This window comes from Prenolepis imparis, unplaced genomic scaffold (assembly GCF_030444845.1).
Source record: "Prenolepis imparis isolate NDT839.2.m4 unplaced genomic scaffold, iyPreImpa1.0 SCAF_2, whole genome shotgun sequence".
Lineage (NCBI taxonomy): Eukaryota > Metazoa > Arthropoda > Insecta > Hymenoptera > Formicidae > Prenolepis > Prenolepis imparis.
The window spans coordinates 21,604,734-21,619,465 of NW_028141160.1; the positions used below are offsets into that span (position 1 = coordinate 21,604,734).

At 42.7% G+C, this 14,732-nt stretch overlaps 1 protein-coding gene across 7 annotated transcripts in view; it reads left to right on the top strand.

Moving 5' to 3' along the window:
* The window catches only part of LOC145932643 (colorectal mutant cancer protein), a 42,712-nt gene that overhangs the window by 17,864 nt on the left and 10,116 nt on the right, over nt 1-14,732 (top strand). Inside the window, exons 1-2 of one of the 7 annotated variants that reach the window (XR_014424755.1) lie at nt 2,910-3,100; nt 11,102-11,870. The exons of 3 other annotated variants lie outside the window; for them this stretch is intronic. The gene's annotated coding sequence lies outside the window, so the exon portion shown is untranslated. Of the gene's footprint in view, nt 1-2,909; nt 3,101-8,083; nt 11,871-14,732 lie in introns of those variants that run through there. 3 more of the 7 variants (XR_014424756.1, XR_014424757.1, XR_014424754.1) reach the window with 3 other exon arrangements.

Genomic DNA, 14,732 nt, shown 5'->3' on the forward strand with positions numbered 1-14,732 from the left:
TAAAATAACACAGCCTTGAACAGCGTTATACTATATAAGAAAACTTGAGAAAACCTTTGAGAAAGTCCATTTTTTTTTACTATATAGTAAGAGTAAAATAATAATAATCTTACGTAACCGCGTTTAGATTTTTGTCAACTTCCTCGTGACACTATCACAAAATATTAATTTTGATTGTGACAATTTTTACGATCGGCCGTACACACAATATCCGGAAATGCCGTAACATTCTCTAATTGTAACAAAGTGCTCGTAAAAAGGAAAAAGAAGAAAGAAAGCGGAGCGGCAGGAAGGACAGATTATTATCAGAGCGTGTAAAGAAGGATGCGGGGCCGAAGCACGGCCCCATAAAAAAAAACCGAAGCCGGATAGGTGCGCTGGGGTCCCTGCACGAAGTAATAACGCTCTCGTAATAAAAGATTCCGTAATTTTTTCTTTTTCTCCCTCGAACAATTGACCTGTGCGAGCGCGATCCGCGCGCGCGATAATCCGCCTCGTCTCTCGAACGATGGGAAATATCGTCCTCCGCCGAGAGGACGACGTTTTTCTAGGGCGGCCGCGATCGTTATTTTCCATCGCGACGCCCACATCCTTTTTCCCGCAGGATATTTACTTCCGTCCTCTTCGACGTCGTCGCTAAGGCGGGTCGCGAGAATTTCATACGTTTCCTACGTCTCCCTCCCTCTATGAATTCTCTCTCGTGATAGTGCTCTCGCGTGACGCAATAAACGCTACGCCGTATAATAGTACCGCAAGACGGGTTGAAATTGCGTCAACAGGTGCGAGGTGGGTTTTGCGTGAGAGACGACGAGAAAAAAAGTCTAAAAATCTCTCCCTGCAAGATTCACCGATAGAAAAGAAGGCGAGTGTCTCGCTAAGGGAAAATTAATGATGGGAATCTGTGGAGAGGTATATATTTTACGATAAATTTACTTTTAATCGTTACATATTACACAATCCACTTCGAAAAATATTTGCGTGACGATCCCGTAAAAAAAAAAAAAGAAAACTACGCTGCCAATTATGCCGAGCGTCTTATTCTCATCTATGTTATTTCGGATAACACGCTCCGTTCGGCGTGTCGACATCCATAATCGCGCGAACAGCTGGAATGTAGTTTGAAGAGAGATCGAAAATCGACGGTGTTCCTGTTCCTTCGAAGTCGGACACGTAAGACGTCTTCAATACCTTGGAACTGCAAACCCCTCTTTACGGGAAGCCATCGCCGTCGTCGTCGTCATCATCCGACCCTCTTCCCTTTTTTCCCTTTCTCGCGGAAGGAACGTCGCGCGTTAATCGAGAAATTAGCGAAGTTAATTAAAGAAGCCGCACCCCGTCTCGCCCACATAATTACACTAATACAATAGTGCGACGTTTTTCAGTCCATTCTTTTCTCCGCATTCTTTCATTCTCTCTCTTTAACCTCCTCATCTCGTATAAAAGTCTCGTATAAAAATCGCCTACGTTTAATTGCGGTATATATTTATCTTCTCGGACTCGCGTCGAATTTTACGATCGCGTTATTTACATCAAGGACTGATGACTTTCGCAGTCAGTCACCACGCTGCTGATGGGTTTGTCGCGGATGTCTTGCGAACCTGGACACGAACAGCTTTGCAAGAACGGACGATACCGCAACGGGACGTTTTTGCGCGCGCGAGAGAGACGTGCGTTCTCTAACGAGTTACACGAGAAAAAAAAAAAACGAAGAGGAGGCGCTTGTGGTGATCTTCTAATAATTTCTGCTCAAGTATCGCTATTCGGTTTAACCGCTATACAGTAATCTTCTCGCGCGCGCGAACGTAATAGTCACGTTCTCTCCTACCTCGTGATTATGTCAGCCGCGGGTTCTTCTTGTCGCTTCTCACCTTAAAGGCCATCCGTTCTCTCTCTCAAGGGACTTAATGGACGCGTTTTATCTTAACCGTTCTATCTCGAATCTCCTCGGTGAACAAACAAAGCTTGCGCGGTTTCCGTTGTCTCGGAGCTACGCGCAATCGATACCGGCGGGTTTATATCTGGTTGAATACTGGTATTCGTAACGTTTCTCCCCTCGACGCGGAGATGGAAAAACTGGAAACAAAAGTAGAAATATCTCTGCGATATTTAATTGATGTTTATATAAAATATTCACCAACTATCTGTAGAAAGTTACTCATATACGTATCGCTAATAGATATATTTTATTAAACGCGTTCTGGGATCTAGCATCGCTTTTAAGCACTGTTAAATGTACAACGGAAATGTACAGGCAATAGTCACGCGAGAAAATAAGAGGACAGAGAAAAAAAATCCAAGTAGATATCTAGAATGATTAAGGATGACAATGAAATAAGACGCGAGATAGAAGTAGGTGCGAGCTTGAATATCCCATATTCTAATTAATTAAACGATCCAATCTCGACAAAGATTTAAGACTCGACGACGAAGAGCTTCAATTATCGATATCACAATGATACGTTAAGATAAAACTACAAGTCGGTGATAAAAAAAAGGAGTTATCTTGAATAACAAGGTAACGAGGCACAGTTTGTCACGGAGATTCCTCTCATCCAACGTGTTGAAGACGTATACAATTTGCAGTTAGGCTTCCATCTAATGTTAACCGGGTTTCGCGCTTAAGCGGACGGGTCAGCGGGCGCTTCATTACCCTCTCCTGTCCCTCCTCCCTTTCTTTCGCGAAACACGTTGCGGCAACCGCATTACCGTACCACCCGCAACGGCACGGTATCCTGCATGCACCGTGAACGAGTGCGTTGCGGAGTGGATAGATAACTCGAGAGAGAGAGAGCTTTCGGTGCAACGAGCCGGATCGGCGGCGCTCGGTGGCTCTCGGTCTCCCTCGGCCGGCGCCTCCTCAAACACCTTCGGGGTGTATGTAGGAGAGAAACCGTACGGTAGTTCGGTAGTCCGGTTCAGTCTGTCACTGAACGTCTTGGCGATCGCGTCTCAGTCGCTCTTCTCGATTCGCGAATTCGCGATGAGTTGAACCGCGCGAACAGTGATCGTGAAATCGCTCTTCGATCGATCCGAGTACCTAAGAAAGATCGATCCGAAGGTATAGGATATATACCGCGCGCCTAAGATTGCTCCGATTCTCGTAAGACACTCCTCCGACAATTAAGCTCTCATCCACTCGCGCGAGTTCTCTGGCGACGACGAGGACGAGTATCGCGCAATTTGTCATTCTTCATCTTTGCGTTAGATGATCGCAGTTGGTTTTGCGAGGCGGCAAGTTTTAGGGCGAATTTTTTTCCCCGACCCACGAAGAATCGTGTAACGTAGCTGTCTTACAGGATTGACCTCGTAAGAACAATCGATGCGAAAGCAATTACGCGGCACTAATGCGAATCGCCAACGTCTATCGAACGATATCATCCTTCCTACATATGTATATCGGTGTATAAGATACATATAGGTCCGCGCTTAGGTATACGGTTCTTTTCCTTTTCCGTAATTGACTTTGCGCAAGCTTTTTTCTCTCCGCCGAGTAACATTCTGGTCGTCTTACCATCGGCTTCTCTATTATGAATGGAGTTGTCATAAATCCGCGTGATTGAGTTAATTAAAATTAACTTTTTCAGAATCGATTTTCTTTACGTGGCCACCCCTTCCGCGCCACTTCTCGACGACAATGTCGAGTAGAAGAGAAAAGGAAGAACAGATGAAAAGTCGTTTCCATAGAAGCGCGTTCACAAAGACTTTTTACGACGCACCATAATCCCGCAACGCGCAGTAATCGTAACCCCTTACCGGGGTGTCGTCCCACCCGCGTTCGGAGGGATGAGATTTACGAGCCGGCCGGACGGTCGACCGACCGGAGTTGAGTAGTCACGTGCGTAAAGTTCGTCGGTTTAATTAGATGATAGGAAATCACGATTAATGGTATACCACGCCGGTACTGCTAATGAAACGCGGCCATTACTCAACGCGAGCGTTGACTTACGCTTTAAAGGGCGCCGACGATTTGCATTCGATAATTACATCGATGCGCGCATTGTCATCGTGCGCGAAAAAGAATTTCATATAATTAAAACGTAGAAATATAAAGCTGTGCAGAATTTTATCGGGGACGCGATTAGACACCGTTGTCACTAGGCCGAGTATGACGTGTACAAGGCTAGTGTGCAAGGGGTGGTTCGCGAGAGTGTGCTACTTTAGACACATTTGCGTAAAACAGAGATAATATATTTCTTGCGTGCGTACGTGAAGTTTAGCGTGACTTGAGCGATATTATTCTTGAGAGCGTTGTTCTTTTTTTTTTTTTGACACAGGCGTCATTAACGACCTTCCCTCCATTTCTTTGTAGCGTGATTGAGAGATAGACTTTAGCGAGCAAGTATAGTAGACCTGCGCTAACCCAATGGCTAACGCATCGCTCGCTTTTCCGCGCGTTTTCCCTTTTGCCCGGCTGGCACGTCGCCAAAAGAGCGGCGAGGATCGGTTTCGGAGGAGAAGGAAGAGGGGGAAAACAATGCGATTCATTTAACTTCCATTAAATCCGTGCGCCACCCGGTATGTACACCGGCGCCGTCCGTCCGTCCGACTAGAATAGGCTCTCGACTACTAGGAGAGATACCAGGCTCTCTGTGTGTGCACGAAACTCTCCCGAAAGCTTCCTTCCCGTTCGCGTCATTATTCCGGCATCGATCAGCGGCTCTCGGGATGTGCATTCGTCTCTTGGATGCACAATAGCGGCTGCTCTCAGACATATTATCACGTCGCGAGAAATTTACTAAAGTCGGATAACCGAAGTTTAACAATCAAGAGTTTGCCGTAAGGCAGTAGTATTATGCGAGTAGAAGAACCTTGTATTTTTCATTTTTGTACGATTAAAGGACTATACAAGTCTCACTTTCGCGCTAGCGTTGAATGGTATATTTTTCTGCCAATTTTTTTCGAACTTAATCTTTTCTCTACAGAAATAATTAGTCGATAAGGGCTCTTTCAAAAATAACTTTCGGAGGAGCAAACAAAAATAACGGGATTATTATCTCTCAATTGATTTTAAGTAGATTCTGTTTTTATAGAATTTGAGTTTAATTAAAGCTTAATTACGAAGATATAAAGTAACGCGCTTAAATACAGAGACAAATGTTGCAAATATCCTCGATATTTTCATCTACATCCCATATATATTATTATACGTATTATTAGATAATATATCAAAATTAATTAAAATCCGCGGTAACGACTCTCTCACAAGAAGATAAAATATTCCGATATCGATCGCCGACAATATAAAACGCCATTCGACGCATATGTATATACGCCCATGCATCGGGTGCATAGATGCACCCGCAGAGATAGGCACGACTCGTTTCTCTGTTTTTGCCGCGTGTTGCCGAGCAATATCTGCGCGGTGACACATTTACGCCCGCAACGAACGGGGTCCCATCCCATTCCGCCTCTTACGCGATATATGTATGGTATAGAATGGCTCGAATCTGCGGTTTATACGCATCGCCGATCGCTGGATAATAAATTTCTCGTCATACGTTTATTCATATCGAGAGACTCACCTCGTCAATCGTCCTTCGAATGGCAAGATATCCATCTCGTTCGCGCTAATCGAGAGAAGAGTTATGGTAATCGTTTACGGGGCGTGAAAAAAAGTGTGTTTTATAGATACATAAAGCAACAATCAGCTGTATACTGCAGATGCGAGTACATACATTTAGAGTACGAGTTTAACAAATCCTTGGTATATAAATGCATTATGACTTATGACCCGTTGAAATTGTAAGCAAGTTTGGTATAAAAAGACAATCTAATTTTAAAATGCAGAGTGGCGAACAGCATCTTTCGCACATAAATTTTCCAAAATTAAGAACGATATTAAAGCTCGGGGAGAAATGAATAAAAAATTAAATATACGGAGAAACTAGTATGGGATTACGTGTCAATTCTTATTATAAGATTTTATAGAAACAGAGTAGCAAAATAACATTCAAAATTATAATTTAATTTGTATATTAATTAAAACCTTGTTCAAAATTGATTTAATTGATTTTATAAATCAGAAATATTAGATTGTTCGGAAAGTTTGTTTCAAATTTTCTATATAAATTCAGAGCGCAATATTTTATATTAAGAGGAACTTTATTGAAGCAAATATGTACCGTTTTGTTAACAACAAACAAAACGGTACATATTTGCTTCAATAAAGTTTCTTTTTGTGTAAAATATTGCGCTCTGAATTTATATAGAAAATTTGAAACAAACTTTCCGAACAACCTAATACATATTTCTTCGGGATACTTCAAATGTATAAAATATATAAATATATGTATAAAATAATAATTAAAATAATTAATTGATAAATGGATTATATAAAAGTGTCGAATCGCAAAAAGGTTTAAAAAACTATTTTATGAACCAAGTGTCTCTCGTTCAGCTTTTCGGTCGATTTTTGCACCCTTCCAAATTGCTGCCGACGAAAACGTGCGCGTGACGCGTTTCACGAATGTGCACCTTGACCCTCGACACGTGGACGTGACCACGTCCTAGCCACCGTTAAATTGGTCGCACGTGCCATTAATAATCGGCCGTAAAGGCGGTTCGCGCGCCGAACTGTAATCGGAACGAATTTTTCGCTGCGACTTGTATACAGCGGGGTCTTTCATTTATTTTATTTTTATTTTTATTTTTTGTGTTAGAAGGGTGAAACCGAACGTTGCCAGACGCGGCGCGAGAGATTTCAGGGATCGGTAACGAGTTTAACAAACTAGTTTCCTCGCGAGGCATCGCCCTTTCTCTTCGCGTTCTCCATCTGCGAGGAAGAAAAAGAGAGAGAGAGAGAGAAAGGGGAACACTTTCGCACACACATACACGCGCTTCTTCTTCTCTTTCTTGTTCTTTTCGAGAGAGAAAAAAAGCTACAAAAGTGCGCGTACAGGAGAGACGAAAATTGGGAGATCCAATAGGACAGCCGAAGAGAGAGAAAAAAGTCCTCTTCTCCTTAACTCTTTGATAGACTTTTTGCTCCGTTCGCAAAAGAGAGGCTTCTCGCGGAACCACGCGAGCGTCGCGCAATTAAAGAAAGGCCACCTCTCCTCTCTTGTCGAGCCCTCGCTCAGAAAAAGGGCTACTTAAGCGATACGATAAACGCACAACTCGTGTACTCAAATCGATTATACGCTCGCCTCTCGCGGAGAGAGGAACGACAGCTCGTCTTTTCATCCATCTATGCTAAAAGAAAAGAAAAAAAAATTATTTGCATTGCCGTTTACATATTGAAATCGCAAACAATATTTAAAACTCACAGAGAGGATCGAACAAATCATCCATCGCGTGTTAATTGTGCACATCTCGTTTATTGCGCGGTATCGTTTTATTTTCGAAGATCGATCGCAGTTTCAACAAACGCGAATATCGCGATCTTCCTTAAATCGAGCATTTTTCGCGACGATATATTGATAAAAAGAGAAAAAAAACGCGCGTATATTCGTCACCATTTAATTACTGACAATCGCGACGCAGCCGATTCATTCGCACGCGCGCGTGAATTCATCTCCGTACATATGTATTCGCCATTGTACACGCGCCGTGGCGCGTCACGTATATATGTATACACATACGCCATGTACTAATTACTCGTATAATATCGGCCCGCGTCGCCGCCCCTGGGCGCAACCCTTGTCGCGATCTATGACCCGTATGCGTGAATCACTCGGCGATTACGCGCGTTTTCTTCCTCCTTTTTGTTTATTTTCATCGTCAGCAGTGCGACATTTTTATCTTCGCCATGCTCGTTTGCTCTACATTTCAGATGCAAATAGTCAATGCAATAGTTTTAAAAATAAAACTCAAGGAAAAATAAGTAATAAATTAAATATATAGAGAAACTAGTATTTTAAAATGAAATAGTAAAATATATATATTAAATATATATAATTAATTTATCAATTTAATTATATTTTAATTGATAATTTCAAGGTGTATCTCGGAGAAATATATATTTCTGACTTTTATAAAACCAATTAAATATTTTAAATAAAATTTTAATATACAAATTGAATTATAATTTCGAATATTATTTTATCTCTATATAAAATCTCAAAATAAAAAGTGACACTTCCCATAATTCACACTTCCCATCCCATAGTTTCTCCGTGTATTTAATTTTTTATTCATTTTTCCGCAAGTTTTAATATCGTTTTTAATTTCGGGAAATTTGCGTGCGATGGACACCATGGTTCACCGCTCTCATTTTAAATTAGATTGTCCTTTTATACCGGGCGAGCTTGCAACTTCAACGGGGTTAATGCATCCATATACCGAGGGTGTTTGTTAAACTCGTACTCTAAACGTGTCCTCGCATCTACGATACCGCTGATCGCCCGCAATTAGCGTCGTCGCCGGGGTCCGTTTTCCTAAATTCGCGCTGTCTTCTCGACGTGCCGCCTCGAGCAATTAACTCGTTTAATTAACGGAGTTGCACGGCTGATAAAAGCGGCGACGCCGCGACTCGTTCCACGGAATTCCGGAATTTCATCATCGCGCACGACGATGTTTCTTTTTGTTTTCAAAGTGAACGTTATGATAAGAACGTGTCTACAAGCACGTATCACATATTTATTCGTCCCATATTATTTTCTCTCTCTTTAGAATCTCGACATTCTTGAAATTTTTCTTTTCTCTCTCTCTCTCTTTCCTACATCATTGATTATTAATCTATTATTCGCGTTTTTTTTTTCGAATAATTTAAAATTTCCTCAAAATTGCTCGTGTATTTTTTGTGTGCCTGAAAGTTGTTTGCCAATTTATTAATAAGAGAGTACGTAAGCCAAGCTAACCGTCTCTGCAGCATTGAATTAATGATTGGAAAGTTTGTTCTCGTGGATATTGCGCATATGTCGCGGCTGTCACAGCGCACACAACGTGGGTTCGAATAGTTAAATAATAATTAAAAAGCTCTTCTAGACCAAGGAGATCTTAAGCGATTACTTAAGGCAAATTCGATAACGCACTCCGTTCGAGCGAATCCTCGTGGGTGTCGCGAGGACAAACAAGCGCGCGTGGGCAGTAGATGATGATTTATTAAATTCACATTTCTCTCGAGCGGTGTTTTTTTTTTTTTAAAAAGACCGTGTATATTTCACGCCTACGCGCTGTTTCGAGTTATGTATTTTATATGCCTCTCTTTTTAATTCTTTTGGAAATCAAACTCTCCCCTAAATAATCGAGTGCCGAATCTCGTGCGAAGAGAGAGAGAAAAAATATGTGGAAATCTTTTTGAAAATTTTTATCGCACGATGACTGATGAGCGATTAACTTAGGGAATTCGTTTACTTTATCCCTAGAAACTCGCTCAAGTTTAATGAGCTCCGGCGCGAAGAAAGGGTTAATCGAGCTCGCGACGGTCTCGACGGCGCGTTTCTTGTTCGAGGGATGAAAGGGGAAGGGGAGAGAGATTAAGGGCGGGCTTTCCGTATCTAAATTAGCCGTCGTTAGGTGAGTGCACTCGTTATTAGCCAGAGGTTTATCATCTCATTCGCGCGCAAAATGCGATCCTTCCCAGCCGGGAGAGATCGGACCGGAAATTTACGCAAGATATATATGTATATGTATACGAATATATGTTTTGCCCCCGAAAGATTTATACTTGCCGCTCCGCGGACCATCATTCACCATCTCCGAGAAGGCAACGACGTGTAACGTCGAAATTAGGTTGCCGCGATGAGTAGCCCAATGTGCTAGAAGGGGTTGTTTTTCGAGAGCTTCCTCATGACTCGACGTGAAGGAGGGAATGTTTTCTCGGTTGGCCCAGTATCGTTCGGGAGGAGTCGTGTAACATAAACCGGTCACGTCGACGCCAAGTCTTGTGCAAAACGAAAGGGGGGAAGTGGTACGCGAGAAAAAGTTGGAATCGATCGCGCTCTGCTGCGGAAATATACTAGTTTCCGTGACGAGTAGATAAATCGTACTCAAACTTTAATGCGAGGCGCGAATTCGGCCATGTATGCGCGTTTTAAAAAGCACTGAATATTTTACACGTTTTCGGCGGATGACGATCGTAAGTTAGTTTTTTTCTCGAGAAATTTTTTAATCTCCCCTCCCCCTCCCAAAAAAATAATTTCTTTGATCTCTTCTCTATCTCCCACTCTCTCGCTCTTTCCTCCTCTTTGGAATATTATTTCATGCTTTCGCGGAACCACTAATGAATAATTAACGAACCGTCGTGTCGCGGCGAGCTCGTTAAACGTTTAAAAAAAAGTACGACAACGTCGAACGGCAGATTCCGACAGAAGAGTCGGTTGAACCTTCTCCTCGCGAATTCGTTAATTGCTACAATCTTGGTTAAAGCCTTTGAATTAGACGAAAATTGCTACGAATAATACAAATGAGAAGAAAGCACATATCATTAACATATACATGTTCACGTATAGACGCGCGCGTTTTTTTTTAATTTGCCTAAAGTCGCTACTGAAATGTTTCCAGCGCAAATTTGATCGGCGATTGTTATTTGTCGCTTTGTATACTATATATAGTCACTTTAATCAAATACAGCATTTCGGAAACGGATATCGATTTGAACGCACCAACGGTCGGCTAACATTGTTAGACCATGCGCAAAGCCGTACCGTGGAATACTAGGAAGGCTCGAAAAATATATATGTAGTTCCGAGAGTCGAAAATAGAAGTCGATCAATACCATGTGCGAAATGTTGCAGCATCGATGTTGTAGCCCGCGCGTTGTTATACGCGTAGCGTATCCATTCTATCAAATCCTGTTCGCGATTCACTCCTCCCCGAGGTTGTAAAACGAGACCCATTCTAGTGGTTTTATTCACAGAAGGAATCTTTTCCTCCTCTTTCTCTCTCCTTCCTACATCTCTCTTTATATTCGAAAATATTTTATTCATGTGCATACGTTCGCGAATGTAGAACGAACATATGGTACAGGTAAGCGCGCGGTATGTTACACATACTTGGACCAAACGTCCGCATCGGATACGCGCGTATGCCGCATTAACTGGCGAAACGGTGCGCATCCACCAGCGCGTACCTCCGTTATATACTCGTCGTCGTCGTCGGCTCATCATCCTCGGATAAACAAAGCGTTCGTTAAACATTCATCAACGTCATTTCTTCGCAGCCAGCCGGCCGGCCGGCCGGCGAATATCCCGCTATATAAAACTCGATCGAGCGAGTTGGAGGGAATAAGCCGCCGCGCGCGTTCCGGAATTACCGCAACATCCGCCGCGCGGTCTCTGAGATAGACGTGCTATATAAGCGGAAAGGAATAAATCGATCGAAAATAAATTAAACGAAAATCTCTCCAAGACGAAGAAGAGCAAAAGAAGAAGAAGAAGAAGAAGATACTGGTTCTGTGTTCCTCATCGTGCAGAGCGATCGACGATCCGTGACGGTCCCGATCGCGATCGATCGGGATTACATCGCGCGGAACGGCGGAGGATGCCGCCTTCCTGAGGTGCCGGGTCTCCAGCAGCTCGTCGCAGCTCTCGGAATTCAACGTGGCGGGCTTCGCGGTAGCCGTAAACAACAATGGCTCGGCGGAGCCGCGCTACTACGTGGATCACCTGCACCGGCAGCACGTGCAGCTGCAGCAGCAACAATCCCAGTTCCAGCACCAACAATCGTCGCGCGGCTACCCGGTGCAGATGTTTTCCGGCCACGTGTCAACCTTGGCCGCCAAGGAGGCCGTGCTGGAGCCGCCGCTGCGTCGCGGCGACCTCGTCTACGTTCACTGCGCGACCGCGGAGGACGAGGCCGCCGAGGACGAGGAGGAAGAGCCCCGGGGACTCATCAGGTCTAGGTCGTGGCTATGTTGCCCCGGGGATCGCCGAGCCGATAAGACCGTGCCTATACAGGTCGAGGCCGATAACAAGGATAAGCAATATGCAGTAAGTTTCTCCCCGGGTTCTCGCAGTCTCCATCTTATTCTCCGCGAGAAAGAGGAATAAGAATAAGAAAATATAGCGCAATTTATCCATAATCGCGATTTATTTTAACATTTGTATATCACGGCTGATAATAATTCCTCAAAAATGTTCATCTCATCTCGTCGAGCTATCGCATCGTATTTGTCGCGAAGACGTGCTTGGATTCGGCGACTGATTTATCGCCTATACCGGCCGGAGCTGACTTCTCTCCATCCGCTCACATTCACGTGACCATTCTCGTGTTGACATGCGCCGCGCATCGTCGTAGGAAAACTTGTCAACGACTCGATAAGGCAACCAGAGGCTTTTCAAGCCTCCGCGGCTCTTACAATCGCGACGATAAATCACTCGTCGCGGCTGTCAGTCATACACGAACACGCGAAAACTCAAAGGAACTTTTACTCGATAAATTGCACGTCAGTCATAATGAGAGGAACCGGACAAATCCGACATCCGTCTTTGCCTATTCGCGAATATAATAAGTCTTCTTGTCGCGATTGTTCGCAATCAATACTTGCCGGAAATTTCATACATATATTCTATTTCAATTTTACTGCGGTCGGTGAAAATTTTAAATCATTGTTACAAACATTACGCAACAATTATCGTGCAAGATAATGAGTACAGTCATCCGTTCTCCAAAGTTGTGTGAGGATCTTGCGCGACAAGTTATCGCAGTCTCCACTTAAGACGAATTCTTAAGTTTGGAAAATTCCTCTCGAAATGAAGAAAAATATCTTCGCACGATTTATGTGACGAGAAACGCAAACTTTTATCATTCCTCACCTTTATACAATTTCACCGTGATACGCGGGAGAAAAGATTAAGCGTTTGTTTCACACTTCCACGTGGTTTCGATACTTTATGACGTGGTAACTCCTGGAAGATCGCAACCTTCATTATTAGTGTCTCCACGGACCCAGAACGTTTCACCCTCGGTTTTTTTTCGGACAAATTTCTTCCCGGGCTAATCTCACGATGGTTACGACTGAGGGGAAAAAAACTTCCGCCGCTCTTCCTCCTCCCCGCAGGAAGCGTAACTTTGGCGAAAATTACTTCGACGTAATATCCGATAAAAGGGAGTTCGAGCAGGCGGAGTCAGTTTATAGCGCTAGTTAAAACGCAGTCCGATATATCCAAGCCAAGATGCTATCTGGATCGCTATTAAGAGACCACGTCGAACTGCATGAGCTGTGTAATTTGAGAAAAGTTCAAAAATACTTTTACGGCGAGGATAAGATATTTTTGCGTTTCCGGAAATATTACAGAATAGAATACATCTATTTTTCACGGATATGTAAAATTACCGCCGAGATAAGTTTGGTGTCTCTCCCCTGCTTCATCTCGAGATTAGACTCGATATTTAAATACGATGTTCAACTATCGTTGGCACTCGGATTTCACCGAAGAAATTGATCGTAGAACGGAAGACCGGACTCTTCGTTTCAAAGCAAACGAGTCGTAGATGAATCCTCGGTATTAATATGATCGAGCGCGTTGGAATCGCGATGGGAGGAATTTTCTCGCGAAACTGCCGCGGAATTCCATGCTGCGATCGCGGAAATGATCAGCGGCGGCCTGAATCGACGGCAACGAGTATCGAACCAAATTATACGATGAGAATCCTCCTTTCCTCCCCTTCCCAGCTCTGTATAATGGATCTTCGCTCAAGCGTGGCTGGCAAAATACGCGCGAACCGTGAAACCCAACAGACGTCTAACTGTCTAACAGTACGTCCACACAATTTGAGGCCTTCTAGTTAAATGTATCGCCGACCGAATCGTAACTACTTAAAATTCAACCGAGAAGAGTATTTCATTAATATTTATTGACTAGCGTTTAGGATGAGCCGATTGACAGCGTTCGCGGAGAAAAATATAGTTACCATGCTTAAAAAAATCTTAGATATGATAACTAATATTTTTAAACTATAATTTAAAAGAGAATTCCCCGTTAAATTATAATTAAATTTAATATTATCATAATTAAAATTTAGACATGGTAACTAGATTTCAAAATTAATTTGTATGTTATATCATTAAAATTTAATTTCTTTTAAGCGCCTCTTTTCAGTTGCAAGATATAAGAGGGAAAGATATTTAGCACTTTAAATAAAAATGACTTTGGAATGGTGTATCAACGAGAAATGTAAGACTCGCTGTACCGCGAAAAACGCATTCAGCATCTTTCATTTTTTCGTCTCTTCGCTCTTTCTCCGCGTGTCGTATCTATGCACAGTAGTATAAAACGCTATCTTATTTGTACGCCACTGGCTTCGAGATGTAGGTTAATGGTATATGATCCACGGATTCTTGTGTCTTGCCACCTTTGCTCCAGCGACTGGCTCTTGCATGCAGTTGTTTCTTTTTTTTCTTTTTTTACATCAACACGGAAAGTTACTCCGCAAAGGATTTTCTTTTACATTCTGTGCGCATTTTTGCGTTGTAACCAAACCGCGATCCCGCATTTTTGTACGTTTTAAAGAAACTCTGATCTCCCCATTTCATGGAGAAATTTTGCATTTAACCATCGACGCCGCAAATCTTTGTATCAAACTAAATAATATTATCTTTTAGTTTATTAGTAAGGAATAAAAAAACCCTGTCTTTATCTTTCACTGGAATATTTCTAGAGTTTATCATATTTTATTATCACGTCCGCGTGAAACGTTACTTTTAATTGTACTCCTCTATTATTATTATTATTATCGCAACAATTACGATTCTTGCAAAAAAAAAAAAAAAAAAAAAAAAACGAAATAACGCGCGCGATATGGAAATTACTGTATGTAAACTAATTGCGAGTTTGTGTCCGAGTGAACGG